We start from the raw sequence: 13,595 nt of genomic DNA, 5'->3' as shown, positions 1-13,595 counted from the left end.
GGGAAAAAAAAAGGTTTATTTCATTAAATTAAAGTTTTGAAAGATTTTTAATGGAGTTATAAGATGGTTCAAAATAAGATTCTCCTTCCCTTGCTTCCTTCTATTTTCCCTCTTATTTACCAAGCCTTATTTTTGTATAGCTTCTGACAAAGGAGGAAAGAAGTAGGGGCTAAGCACTAACTGTGAAAACAAAAATGTGTGGGTTGAAGACAAAATCAAATCTGCTACTTCATAATCCCTATTCTTCAGTGTTTTAAAGCTATCTAATGTCTTCTTACATTTCCAAATGCATGTTATCTGTAGCACAAGAGTTGTAGATGAGGGTAAAACTTCTTATTTTAGATTTGTATTGGCTGATAGCCATCACAACAACGGCAAAGTTACCACATCTGTGGTTGATTATTTGTAGCATTTTGTAGTGTAGAATTGCTAAGTGGCAATAAGGAACACAGATTAATATGAGGTGGAAATTGCCTGTGTGGTTCTGTATATTAACCTTCAATAGCAGTAGCACAGTAGCACATCTTTCTGATATTATCAGTGAGTTCATTCTTGGAATAGACTGTAAAAGGATTAAGCCTTTTAAGTATAACCAGCAGACAGGGGTGATTAGATGCATTTCCAAAACAGAGAACTCTATTTCCTGTAGGTCTCATGTAAATCATAATCTAAGCAAGGTATCTGGAAAAATAACTTGCTTTATTCCTCAGAAAATTCTGACTGCAGAAATTCAAGTAGCAAATTGTCAGTGTTTTTTCCTTTAAAGGTATTTTGGATGTGTTTTCAATTATTTATTCTTAAAGATAAATTTTAGAGAAGCAAATGATTTCTTCATGTAGTAGTTATTCTACTCAATACTAGAAATTCTTTTTGCAAAAAAGAATGATGGAGGTATTTTGACTAGAAGTGCTGCAGGATCTTTAAACACATTCTTGGAGGCATACTGCAGTAAAATTTTCCTTTGGATACCCATATTCATAAAGATGTGGACTGAATATTCTGAAAAGTTGGTGGCTTTTTTTTTGTTTGCTTGTTTTGCAATTTCATGCTATTTTTTTTCCCAAAACGAGAGAGCTAGCTCAAAAATCTCACAGCTCGCTCTACATTTTGTTATGAAACATGTTGTATAGCATTCAGGAACAAGACGGTAAAAACCAAGTAAAGTAGCATTAAACATACCATATGTGTAAATATTTTTGTGGAAGATGTGGCTGGGGTCCTAGACATGAGAATTTTGATCAGGTTTTTTTACATATCTGAAGTAGTGGGCTAGACAAGCAGAGGAAGAATGACCATAAAATAATGCAAATTTACATTCAGGGTTTCCTGCTACTGTGTTTATTTGATGAGTACTACTGAGTAAATCACACATGCACTGTGGTCAGACATAGGACATTTATAAAATGGAGCAAACTGGAAAAAAAACCACTTTGTTTTCTTTCCTTTAGAGTTTATGGTTTTTTTGAAAAGCATGTTGTGTTTTACGGAGGAAAACTATCGTAATAGAGGTAATGTAAATTACCCATGATTTGAACAGTCTTTTCTGTGAAACTATTAGAATGCAAAAGCATTCTGTACAGTCCTTGTAAGCTATAGGTAGGTTTTACCAACTGAAGTTTGTATTTATAAAAATGCTGTATGGAGAATCAGACTTCTTTACTAAACTTTTATTTTTGTTTGAGGCTTTCTTATCTCTTCATTTTTCTTTTTGTTCAGAAAAATGCTAACATCATAACACTTTTTGTAATGAAACTAGTCTTTCTTGAAAGTCTATCCACTTAAATATGACTTCAGCCTTACCAAGTTGTGCCATTTATCAGCACAGTGTTGCTATTATTAGTATTATTAGCAAAATATTAGCAAAATAAAGGTTTTTTAAAGTAATTATTGGTACACTTTACTGTGAATATATAAGAAATTCCTTATTTTGTTGAGAAAGTGGCTGTGCCTTAAACTTTAATGCAATTCACATATTTTGTGTTTCTGCTGTAACTGCCCATGTGGACAAACCTGTTGAACACTGAATACCCAGTAATTTATAATACTTTAAAGATGGAACAAGATAAACCCTTTCATCTACATGAATCTTTGTGTGATCATATCTGCCTACTTTTCAGTAATTCCTTTTGCTCTTAATTTTGACTCTCAAGTTGAAAGTGGCCCATATCTCTTGATTCTTTATTTCAAGCTGTATATGAAGCAGGTAGGAGGGCTGAAAACAGCCAATCTACAGTACAGCCATAGGAAGATTCCTTTAGATTCATATAGACTGTTCTTCTTCAGGCAGATTTTGTGAATGGGCCAAGTGTTTTACCGCTGCATCTGGACCATTTCTGATGATTGTGCTGTGCAATTCAGTTTTTGCTTGGGGCTGTCTAGTCACTCCGCTGGGGACATCGTGAACACAGTATTGTGGTTAGTTTGGTTAGTTTAACAGCCATTCTAAGTAAGGCAGTGTGGGATGGAGGTTTAAAAATGCACAACAGAATTTGGTCTGGGTCTTCCAGTGTTTTAACTTACTAGCATTTTTTTATATCACCAGTTTTATAGTTGGACCTACAGCAGTACTTTTGTTGTAGTGACAGATGTCTTTCCAGACACATGCGTGCATATTTAAATGGACCTGGCATAGCATAATCTTTCAAAAAAAAAAAAAAAAAAATTAACAGAACTTTTTTGTCTGCACAAATTAATTGAATGGTTATGAGAAGATAGATTGGTACTCTATAATAATTAGAGTTGTGTTTAATATAATTAGTACTCTATATTAGAAATGGTGTGAAATAGCATTATTCTCGTGCACTGTTAAGGTATAATTTTAACAGTAGATTTGTCTGAGTAAACAGTATCACTGCAGGCCACTCCCAAGAGCATCTGTCTCCGGTAATGACTCTTAAGAGCAAGACCTGTGCAATTCTGAGCTTCACAGAGATGTCCTATGAGAACTAACATCAAATCAATGGATTGCTTATTACCTGAGCTGTTTTGCTTCATTTTATTATTCCTCATAACGGAACTAGTAGTGTGAAAGATAGATGAGAGAAGTAGTACACACCAGCGATTTGTTCCAAAAGTTGTCCGAGCCTGATGGTGCATGACTTTCTGAAGAAAAGTTAATCTATTTCTAACAAAGAATTGCAGAACTTTTGCTCATTTTGCTCTCTCTAAAAAGAACTGTGAAAATTTTGGAAACTGTAAGAAAAAGTGCCCATGCATAAAATTAAAACAGGAAGTGTCCTGTCAGTGGAACTCAGTTCAATCTTTCTTTAGCGTGAAAAAAGCAGTAAATTTATTTCTTACGCTTGGCTTATTAGAAAATGATATAACAGGGCTACTAGACTCAAACAAAAAAAAAAGATGCAATACCATCAATACCTGATTTAATGCTTTAAGTAGCAATCCTGCTGTCCAGGAGGTTTAGAATATATTTATGAAAGCTGTAGTAATAATGACTATAGAGTAGACAAACTGCAGTTACCTCAGTTCTTGGTATTCTTTAGAAGTGTAGTTGTGGTAGGTAGAACGACAAATACATTTTTCTAATTGTGAAACACATTTTCTGTTTCTGAACAAAATTCCTAAGCAAAGGTCAAGGGGTTGAGTCAATATTTGAGTCTTTGCTCTCACTGATCTTACTGCTGTAAAAATTGAGACTGAAATTATGCTGACTTTGTTCCTTACCTCACTACTGATAGTGTATGTTCAGATCTGATTGGGGGAAGGATATCTGAGATGCAGCTTTTAAGTGGTTTCATACTTTACTAGCAGAAGGATGAACAGTGTTTATGAAGAATCTTACCAAACTTGCTATACCTGCCACAGAGAGGAAAAAGCCCCATGCAAGTTCCTCAACTGCTTGAGGAAAGATGGAGAAAAAAAAGGAAAAAGGCCAGTGGTTTTCTGTCAGTGTGACTGGGCAGTTGAGGTGAAGTTGCGCTGTGAGGCATGGAGAAGAAGACATCACGCCCCTTTTTCAACCGGTGGTGTTCTGCTCATGTCAAGAAAGAAACTGCCCACTTCCCAGAAGCAGTTTTGTGACCAGATGTACTCTGCAAGGGGTAGAACCCCTTGTGACAGTTCCTAGGCTGTCTGAAATGTTGGAGTCATGAAAGAATACAGTGGAAAAGCTCTGGCTGAAAGGTCTAATATAGGATGCATTGTAATTTTGGTTGGGTGTGACACCTAGGACTTTCATTAAACTGTTGGCAAAATGTCTGGATGAAAGGGAGAAGGAGAGATGATTTATGTTCAGTTAAAGAAATCAAGTGAAGAGTGGTGAAAGGGGATAAATCGCATATGAAGATTCTTTTTAGTCTAAAGAGTATATGGGTTGGACTGACAACATATTTGCCTTTATCTGCATGTTTCTAGTACCAGCTACAATATAGACTAATTTATTTCCACTTGCCAAACTTGTGCATCTCCTTGCTTCTGCGACTCCCAAGTGGGAAAACTTGGAGCAATAGATAGCTTGTGTCAAGGAAGTTTGGGTGGCCGAGGCAGGAGTGTGTGATGTAGCGCAAACCCTGCAAGCCAAAGGTGGCAGTAGTGTGTGAGACTATGGTGACACAGCAGAGCATATATTTGCCAGTTTAGTGAGTTCCCATCTAGGGACAGTCTGAGAGAACCTTCAGAGTAGCATGTGCTTTTCCATTGTTTTGTTTTCTACCTTATGGCTAACCACCTTCACTTTTTCCATTCTATTACAAACCCCTGGAGGATCATTTGTATGGTAATTTTTGTGAATTAAGTATCCTGGGAGATAGATGAACATCATTAAACTATTATCACATTTAACATTCCTGTTGCCAAAAGTGGAAGGCTAATTTTACTCCTTTAATTTCTTATGGATTGCTTTGCTTTTTTGTGGTAGCCACAGGTGTCCAATTTATTCCCAGCTCTGTGGAGATATGCTCATTTTGAGTCTTAGAAAATACACAGGTTGTAGTAAGTTGGAAGCGCTTGCATGTGAGGATGGCTACAATATCTAAAAAAAAAGTACTTTAAAATTAATATTTTTAGCATTGTCATTGACTGTTCTTACTATCTTGAAGGAGGTTTCTTTTGTTAGTGACTTTAAGGTTCCGCCTTGGTCCACTATGATTGTCATCTGCTGATGAGCACAGTCATCTCATCCTTTTTTGTAAAGTATTATTAGATTCAGCCAGACTATGGCTGAACTTTCGGGTCAAGAGCTGGCTCTGATTCTATTCACCGTTAGATGATTTTTGACTTAAGCAGATTAAGTTTTTTCTTGTTTGTAACAATTTTTCTTTCATGAGCAGGTAACTGTGGCACATTTCCACTTCATATTTCATCTCTAGTTTTTCTATTAATCATATTACATTTCCAATTAAGTTCTACTTATGAATTTGTTTCAGTGTGGTTCTTAGGGGAATCAGTAAATGTGTTTTATAATTAAGTGCTCAAATATTAGAATTTAATAGTTCGTAATTAGAGGGTTTTCAAATTAGAAATCTGTCTTCCTATACAATTTGAGCAGCTAAAATCTAATTTACATCTTCACCTTAAGGAAAATTCATAAAATGAACTAAACTAAAGCAGTGAAATACATTTTTAATTAAAGGGAGGAAACTGCTAATCAAGTGTAACTTAGGAACATAACCTAATAGTGAAGGTACTGTATAACATCATATAGTTTCTTTATGCTATATAATGAAATACAGTGGTTTAAAAAATTAGATGAAGCATTACTTAAAGCAGTGAATTTCAATTTGCCGTATGAAGTGTCCCATGGCAGAAGTATTCCCATTACCTTCAGTCTTATTGTAGAAATAAATATATACTTGCTCAAGCACATGAATAAGGGCTAATAATATTTGCATTGTTCAGTGGCATGCATGCTGTCATGCAAAAACCTGATACTGAAGGCATGTGTGTGTATATGTGTATCTGTTTGTAGTTACTTCCTGAGGTGCAAGGAGTTGTAGTGATATTGATGGGTGGTTAGGGCTGTGTTCATAGCAGAAATCCCGTTTTTCCCTTGGCCAGAAGTTCTCTGCAAGCAAAATGCTGAATCTGTGGGAAAACCAGCACAAATTCTACATGGAATATTGGCCAGGAACAGGTATTGAAGCTCCAGAGCTGAAAGAATGATTTTCCTGTACTAGCTAAAAAGAGAGAGGCCCGAGTTCAGACCAGTATTAACAGGGTTGGTTTAAGATGTAAGCAAAACGGGCAATTGCCTACAATGGCACACTGATGGGAGTGGCCTTTAGGAAGACACTCGTGACGTTTTTATGCCTGACCTCAGCTTGAGTCTGCAGAAACAGCACTGTGAAGATCCCAGATTACATGTACATTACTGGGCACAGCTTTCCCCAATTCTTGAGCCTGGGTGTATGCTGAGGCCACATCTTGATCCAGTCTGAGCAGGCTCTCCATCCTTATCCATGAAAAAAATATCTAGATGTGCAGGCTCAGCTGAACATGCGTGTTTTCTGGCAGCCTGCCTGGAGAACCAGGATATCAGGACTCCAGTGCATCCCTGCAAGTAGGTCTAGATACTGCCTGAAGCATTCTCTCCAATGATGATCCTGAGAGCAAACAAGCATCAGAAACAAGCTCCTTGCTACCTGCCCCAGTCACAGGTAGCCCTTGCCCTTGACTGCATATCTTGCTCTAGCTACAATGCTTCTACTTCCCTGCATAGCTACTGTGTGGAAAGATGTACGGAAAAGGGCTGCCATGCCAGGGAGAATGGGGCCCCTGAAGACTTGTTTGTCCCTTCTGCCTTGCGTCCCCTTAACTGGGGCAGTGGTGCAGCACTGCCTTATGGCGAAGAGTGTGTGGCAAGAACACAGTGGCAGAGAGCTCTGGAGCAAGCCGCATGTGTAGGGTCACACTTGGTTATTTAGGTGGAGGAGTGTGCTTGGTTTTGTCAGCCTGAGTTGCAGAGAGAGATGTCCTGGGGGAGCCATCCTGCTGCCCATTCGGTATAGCCTGCTACCTGGAAAGGGTGAGCCAGTCCTGAGATTAAACTCATGTCGCTGGGCATCTGGCACAGCAGGGACATAGAAGATATCTTGGCAAGTGGGTTTGCCTTAAACTCTCGTTAAACATTCCAAGCCAAAGTTCATCTAAGTCTTGAGGGGTTTGTAGGCCATGAACTGACTTTCCACACTGATGAAGTTTCTCTGCTGTGATTAATAGGAAGTAGCATTATTTTTTTCATTATTTTAGCACAGTTAAAGGTCTGTATAAGAAATACTTCACAGAATGGTGTTTGCCTTGGAAACCTGACCCCACTCTTTGCCTTAATTGCCGTATCCTCTAATGACACCCCTGGTGCATCTCCACTTTTCATCAATTCAGTTGTGGTTTCCTCAATAGCGGCTGATGACCCAGGCAGGAAGTCCTCACGAACATCAACACAACCTGGTATGTTCATGATCTTTGTCCTCTTGCTCATGACTTGTTGATATATTGAGGGTAAATCACTCAGATCTCTTTAAACACTTGGGTGATTTAAGGAAGCTTTTGCATTTGCCACCTGTATATAACACTATTTGTATATCTGTATTTGCAATTATATCAGGAGATATGATTTTGCCTCATATTGATAGGTACAGACCAGACATTAGGAAAAAATTTGTCATAGAAAGTGGTTAGACAGTGGAATAGGCTGCCCAGGTAGGTGGTGGAGTCACCATCCCTGGAGGTATTTAAGGGTCGTTTAAATGAGATGGTGGAGGATACGGTGTAGGGGAGAATTTTGCAGAGTAGGGCTGAGGGTTGGACTTGATGATCCCAAGGGTCTTTTCCAACCTGAGCGATTCTAGATTAAGATGCACTAGGCTGCTGAAGAAGTGGAAAAGGATCTAAGTGTAAATGGTAAACTGGGACAAAGGATCTGCTGAAATTAGTCTTTATTAATTACTTTGGTGGTGGTGGTTTTGGTATTATGTGATCTGACATTACTGTGTATTTTTATTCTCAGAGTGTGAGGGGAATTAAAAAGATCCTTATTTGAAATTGTACTTTTGTTTTTTGACTAGCTTTATTCACATTTTCCACTGAATTATAGATTGAAAATCTCAGTAATGAATGACGCTGACGTAGTTGGCAAGATGATCAGCTGCTACACATACCATAATGGTACGGATCACGGGCCATAATAAAAAATTACTTATGTGTTATGCCCTTCATTAATATTTCAGGACTCAGACAGTAAAGGGAGCAATTTATCTCAGTATAAGTTAGAATACTGTTTAATAAGATTTTGTGAGGAGACAAGATTAATGTTAATAAAGTTTTTTCATTGACAGGAAAACAGTGTTAACATTAGTAACTCACTCTTTCTGTTAAAAGTACAGCATTTGTTTTACAGCTATCCACAACAACAAGGTTAAACTGAAAAAAAAGCATGGACTATAAACAAGGTCAGGCCTATAAAAAAGTAAAACATGAATCTGTTTTCCTAGGCTAAAATCTTATTAGAATGAATATTCTTACAGATCGGAGTGAAGGTGATGGAGGCTATAAAGCTATTCAAGCAGAATAATTCAACTTTAGTGTCTCTCCATTCCAGGAAGTGGCTATTTCTTTTTTTATACTCAAACAACGAATTTGAAACTTGGCTAATTACGAAACATAGCAAACTGGAAGCTTAGTCTCCTTGATTCTGAAAATAATACATGTAACTTCATTTCACTTCTCAGGGTTTAAGGCGTAAATGAGCTTGGTACAGGGTTTCTTGAAGGTATATTAAGCAAAGTCTATATTCAAGAAAACAATACATTTCCTGTACTCGGGTAAGTGTTTCCCCTTCCGAATATATTTGGCTTCATTAGGTCGACACATAGATGTGAATATGGAATATTTGGTTCCTGTGAGATTGCTCATACACAGTTAAGGTCTTTTCTAGGTTATAGCTATATACGTGCTGACGCTAATATGGCACCGTTGTAGTTGCACTGATAATATTTTAATGAAGACACAAATAAGGTTTGTATCAATTCAAGAAAATATATTATCTAAATTAATCCACTTCATATAGTGTACTCTACAAATATGCACAAGAGTAGTTATGCGTATTATTTTTATGCATATGTTCTGATCAAAACATGGTATCTATAAAATTCTTATGAGCACATACTTAGAAAAGCTGAATTTTTTATATATCCCAAACTGTAATGGCATATTGAGTCACCACCTTTCATGTATGTGTAATACAAAGAATATGTTCAATGCCAGCATTCATAAATTCCGTGTCAGTCCACTTGTGCATATACACACAACAGCATATCAGGAGCAAAACTGTGGCATAATAAGAACCTTTGTGATTGATGACTTCCCATTCTAAATTGTTCTGTGTTCACATGCAAACAATACAGTCCACATTGCCCAAAGCCCTGCTGAATTTCCTGAATACCAGTCTCTATGGTTTTCCTGTCTCTGTGAATATTTAATTAATTATGGAAGGAGGGGCAACTAAAACTGTAGAAATAGGAGAGCAAATAACGCATAAATTGGTGGTTATAAAGCATCCTGTCTAAATATGTCAGGGAAGGGAACTTTATTTTTGATTTTCACTTCTCAGATGTGTGGAGTATTTTGCTAGAAATTCCTGGATTCGTATGCAGAATTACTTTCGTATGTAGAACAAAATATGGCTAAAACAATGGGAGAAAATGTCTCTTTCAGTGTTTTCTTGTTTTGGCTATTGCTTATTTTGGATAAGCAATTAAAAATAGCAGGACATGTATGCACAGCTGTGAAAGTAAATGTTGGACAGAACTAAGCACATAACACCAAATTTTTCTTCCAGTGTAAATGTTCAGCCCACCCTGAACTCTGTTTGTTACAAGTTTATCTAAGGCAGAATTTTGCCTCTAGCCAACATAATTATTAAATATCACCTTTGAATGTAAGTCTCAGGTAGAAAATGTTTCATGACTCAGCCTGATACTTGTACATCTGCATGGTTGCATATTATGTGACCCAGAACAGACAATATTTTTTGCTGCACAGCCGGAATGTGCAGATTAAAAATACTTAAAGAGTTTGTTATCTATACATATCTAAGAAGTTGGATTTGCTTGTGTGAGTATTCTAGTTCAAAGCTATAGCTTGCAGTGTATTCTTTGATTTGAGCATGTTCATTTTAAGTTAGGGGAGTCCAATGTGAAATATTGGGTGCAAACTGGTAACTGCATGCGATAAATACGTATGTATGTGCACACACATGCATTCTGTCCCCTTCACCACACACAAAGGCTGCAGAACACCTGTGCAGAAGCAGTCCTGTGGATGTCACTTGGGCTGGTCATTTAAGCATGGTCCACATGGTCTAATGTAGAGAAGTGTATTTTGTGATTACGATCGCTGTGTTCTGTGATGAAGCAAACAAGGGTTAAAATAATTCTGAGTATTCAAGGTTCTTACTGTTTTGCTAATAGATGCTGATTCCCTTTCTGGTTCGGTACTTACTTTTAAAATTTTACTGTCCTATGAAAATACCTACAGAAGAGAATGTATCAGTCCCTCAGAGTCTGTTATTTCCACACATGGAAATTGTGTGTACTTAGGGATTCTAATGAACAGTTTATTTTGAAGAAAACCTTTTTTCTCTGTGCAGAAAATCTGAAGAGGGTTATGACGATGCTTGGGAAATGTGCAAGGCTTTCTGCGGTAGGTAGGATAAATATCAGATGACTTGTTTCACATGTCTATTGAGTTTTGAGAAGTCCAATTTTAGCTCCTCAAAGATGGAATCAAAGCTCCTGAAAAATTCTAATCATGGCTGTCAGATTGATGTTTGCTTGAAACAAACATCAGCAGTAAACATGGCCTGCAAGATTTATTCAGGGAATAAAGCGTAACATTTACACAGAAAGAGGGCAGCCTTAGAGTGAAGAGAGATGATCAGAGATGACCTTTGGCAAGAAGTACAAATTTCTAAGTATGAATGCTCCAGTCAAATAGATTAGTTTCCAGAACAGTTAATTCCTGATGAAAGAGAAGGTCAGACAGAGAAGAGAGCACATGTAGGACCATTTTGAGTTTAATTTATTTTAGTGTATTAAACAAAAATACCAGATTGCATTTCACCAAACACTCTTTAAGAAAACTAATTGCTTGAGTGATAACAAATATTTTAGAAGTATAAACCTAAAGCCAAATTACTTCAAAAGCTGGTAAAGAACTGTCACTGGTGAAGAGGAATTGCTTGACTGGACTGGAGGTCCTTGATTGAAGACACCCAATTTCTCAAAGTCTTCCTTGTACTTTGGGTGGGCATCTTTGGGTAAATGTCATCTTCTTCTGTTTTAGCTGTGTGAAATGGGAATGGCACTGAAGCTTTTTATTGATATAATTGTGTGTATAAGTTATTTAGATTTTTTGGGGTGTTCAAAAATCTTTCTGCATTTATTTTGATTTTTGTGTTTTGTTGGGTTTTTTAATGGTCAGGGTTGTTCTACAGAGCAAGGAGCCTTTTCATCTTGCAAATCTGTATTAAGGATTGTAATTTATGCTCCACGTGAAATGGCTTTGCTACAAATGTGATTCTTGTCTCACATGAAATAGCTTTGCTGTAAGTGTGACACAGTGACATTAGTGTGTGCCAGTCAGCTTGCCAGATTGCTATTAGTTTGTAATAAACATTTAGAAAAATGAAGCATCATTAAAGGAAATCAGCTGTTTCATGTAGCTGCTGCATATTTATAGACACTCTGCTTACATGAATTAATTAGTCCCTGATTGGGGGAAGCGCACTGTATCTCCGCCTCTTGGCATCTTTCCATTCTGTTTCTTCTTTTGCTATCCTCTACTGTACTGGCACCCACAAGAGAAAATTAATAATTTTAAAACCACTTGGTATAATACAAACAGTGTGATTGTAATACAATTTTAACATAGCTATTCCTTGATACTCATGCACAGCAGAAGACCATTACCTTATGATGATCTTCTACTCAGTGATACTATCTGTCCATTAAAGAACAAGGATTATGCAGGCAGTGTTATCCAGCCAAAAAAAAGGTTTATTTTGCTTTTTGTTTCACCTCACCATTTTTGGCGGAACTGACTGTTGTTCTGTGATTATATAACCAGAAACTAGTTTGAGCAGCCTAGATTGATGTTACATTAAATTAGTTATTTACTGCTGTGATTTTAACATCACTCCAAACCCTTTTAAGACATTTGCCTAGATGAAAGTTGGCATTGAGAGTCTTCTTTAAATTAATATGTCAGTCCTAGATTAATATTTGTCAAAACCTTCAGTTTTCTTGTTTGGTACCCACAAAATAACATTCTGCTTTGTCAAAGGGTTACCAATGGCAGCAATTTAAGAAATACTTAGATATTCTTTCGTAGTATTTTTTATTTTTAAAATTTTCTACTTTACCCAGCCATCAGGTACCTTTATGCATAACAAACATTGCAGAATAGATTAGATCAACTCATTAGAGTGAAGGTGAATCCTTCTGAGGCAACCATTACGGTTTGTTCACAAGAGTAGGCGTTAGAGGTTTTTCTTCTTCAGGCATCCAAAATCTGGACTGCAGAACAAGTAATTGAATTAATTATAAAAATATAACAATGATCAAAAAGTGGGAATTGCAGTTTGAAAGAGGCATTCCACATAGCTGGAGACTACAGGAAAGCAGAATGGAATGCATTTGACCTTCCCATGTAAACTGAAACATTTGTTGTTAATTTGCTAAGCAAAAAAGAATGATAAAACGTAACTGAACTGTTGTTCAGAATCAGATGCTTTTCAGTGTCATTCCCCCACATTTCCAAAATGTTCTTGGAACTAGGACATTCCTCAAGTAAATCAGAGTAACCACAAGAAAAGTTTTTAATGGGTGTTAGCCATTGAGGTGAGTTTGATCAAAGAGATGAAGTCAGGTGAGAAGCAAGTGGGATTTCCAAAGAATAATAAACAGTAAACACTTTGCAGTAGCATCGCATAATACAAGTTAGTGGATGTCTCTTGGATGCCCTTGTGGTCAAATATCAATATGAATTCCTGACAGAGAAGTTTCAGGTCTGAAGTCACACTAGCAGAAAACAGGTCCAGCTGCCATTGGTGTAGTGGTTATATTAGCAGCATTTTGTAAGTGTTACTCAGTGCACACTCACATTGTTTAAAGCCATTGAGCATCCCGCAAAACTGTAGATGGGTAGGAGTGTGCAGATGAATCTCTGCAGTCTGACCCAGTCTGTTGTATTTTTTAGATAGTGTCATAGCTGTATTTGGAGTTTCAAGGTGTGCATTAAAAAATAAAGCCCACCTTTTTAGAATTCATATTCTAAATTAAAGAATCAGACAGTAATGGGTCATGAGAATTATTTTTCTGGACAGAAGAGTAAAGCATGTGAATGTCAATTTCTAATAGCAATTTAATGCATTTATCACTATCAGATTAATAATCCGTTATGTCAGCCTTTTCAGTAAATTAACATTCACTTAATTTTAGTATTAGAACTTCACATTACCCTTAACTTTTACATTGCAACTGTAACACTGAAGTTGTTTATTTTAAAAATATTAATATTTTTAATAGAACAGCAGCAACAACAAAGAAATCTGAAATCACTTTGATGAATCTCATTCAGGAAAG

At 36.8% G+C, this 13,595-nt stretch overlaps 1 protein-coding gene across 1 annotated transcript in view; it reads left to right on the top strand.

The window, feature by feature from the left end:
• CNTNAP2 (contactin associated protein 2) overlaps positions 1 to 13,595 on the top strand; it is a 1,190,827-nt gene that overhangs the window by 234,540 nt on the left and 942,692 nt on the right. The gene's annotated exons all lie outside the window — the stretch shown is intronic.

The sequence above is a fragment of the Athene noctua genome, chromosome 2, assembly GCF_965140245.1.
Source record: "Athene noctua chromosome 2, bAthNoc1.hap1.1, whole genome shotgun sequence".
Lineage (NCBI taxonomy): Eukaryota > Metazoa > Chordata > Aves > Strigiformes > Strigidae > Athene > Athene noctua.
Note: the sequence above shows the minus strand (reverse complement) of the source record. Positions and strands in the feature narration are given on the sequence as shown.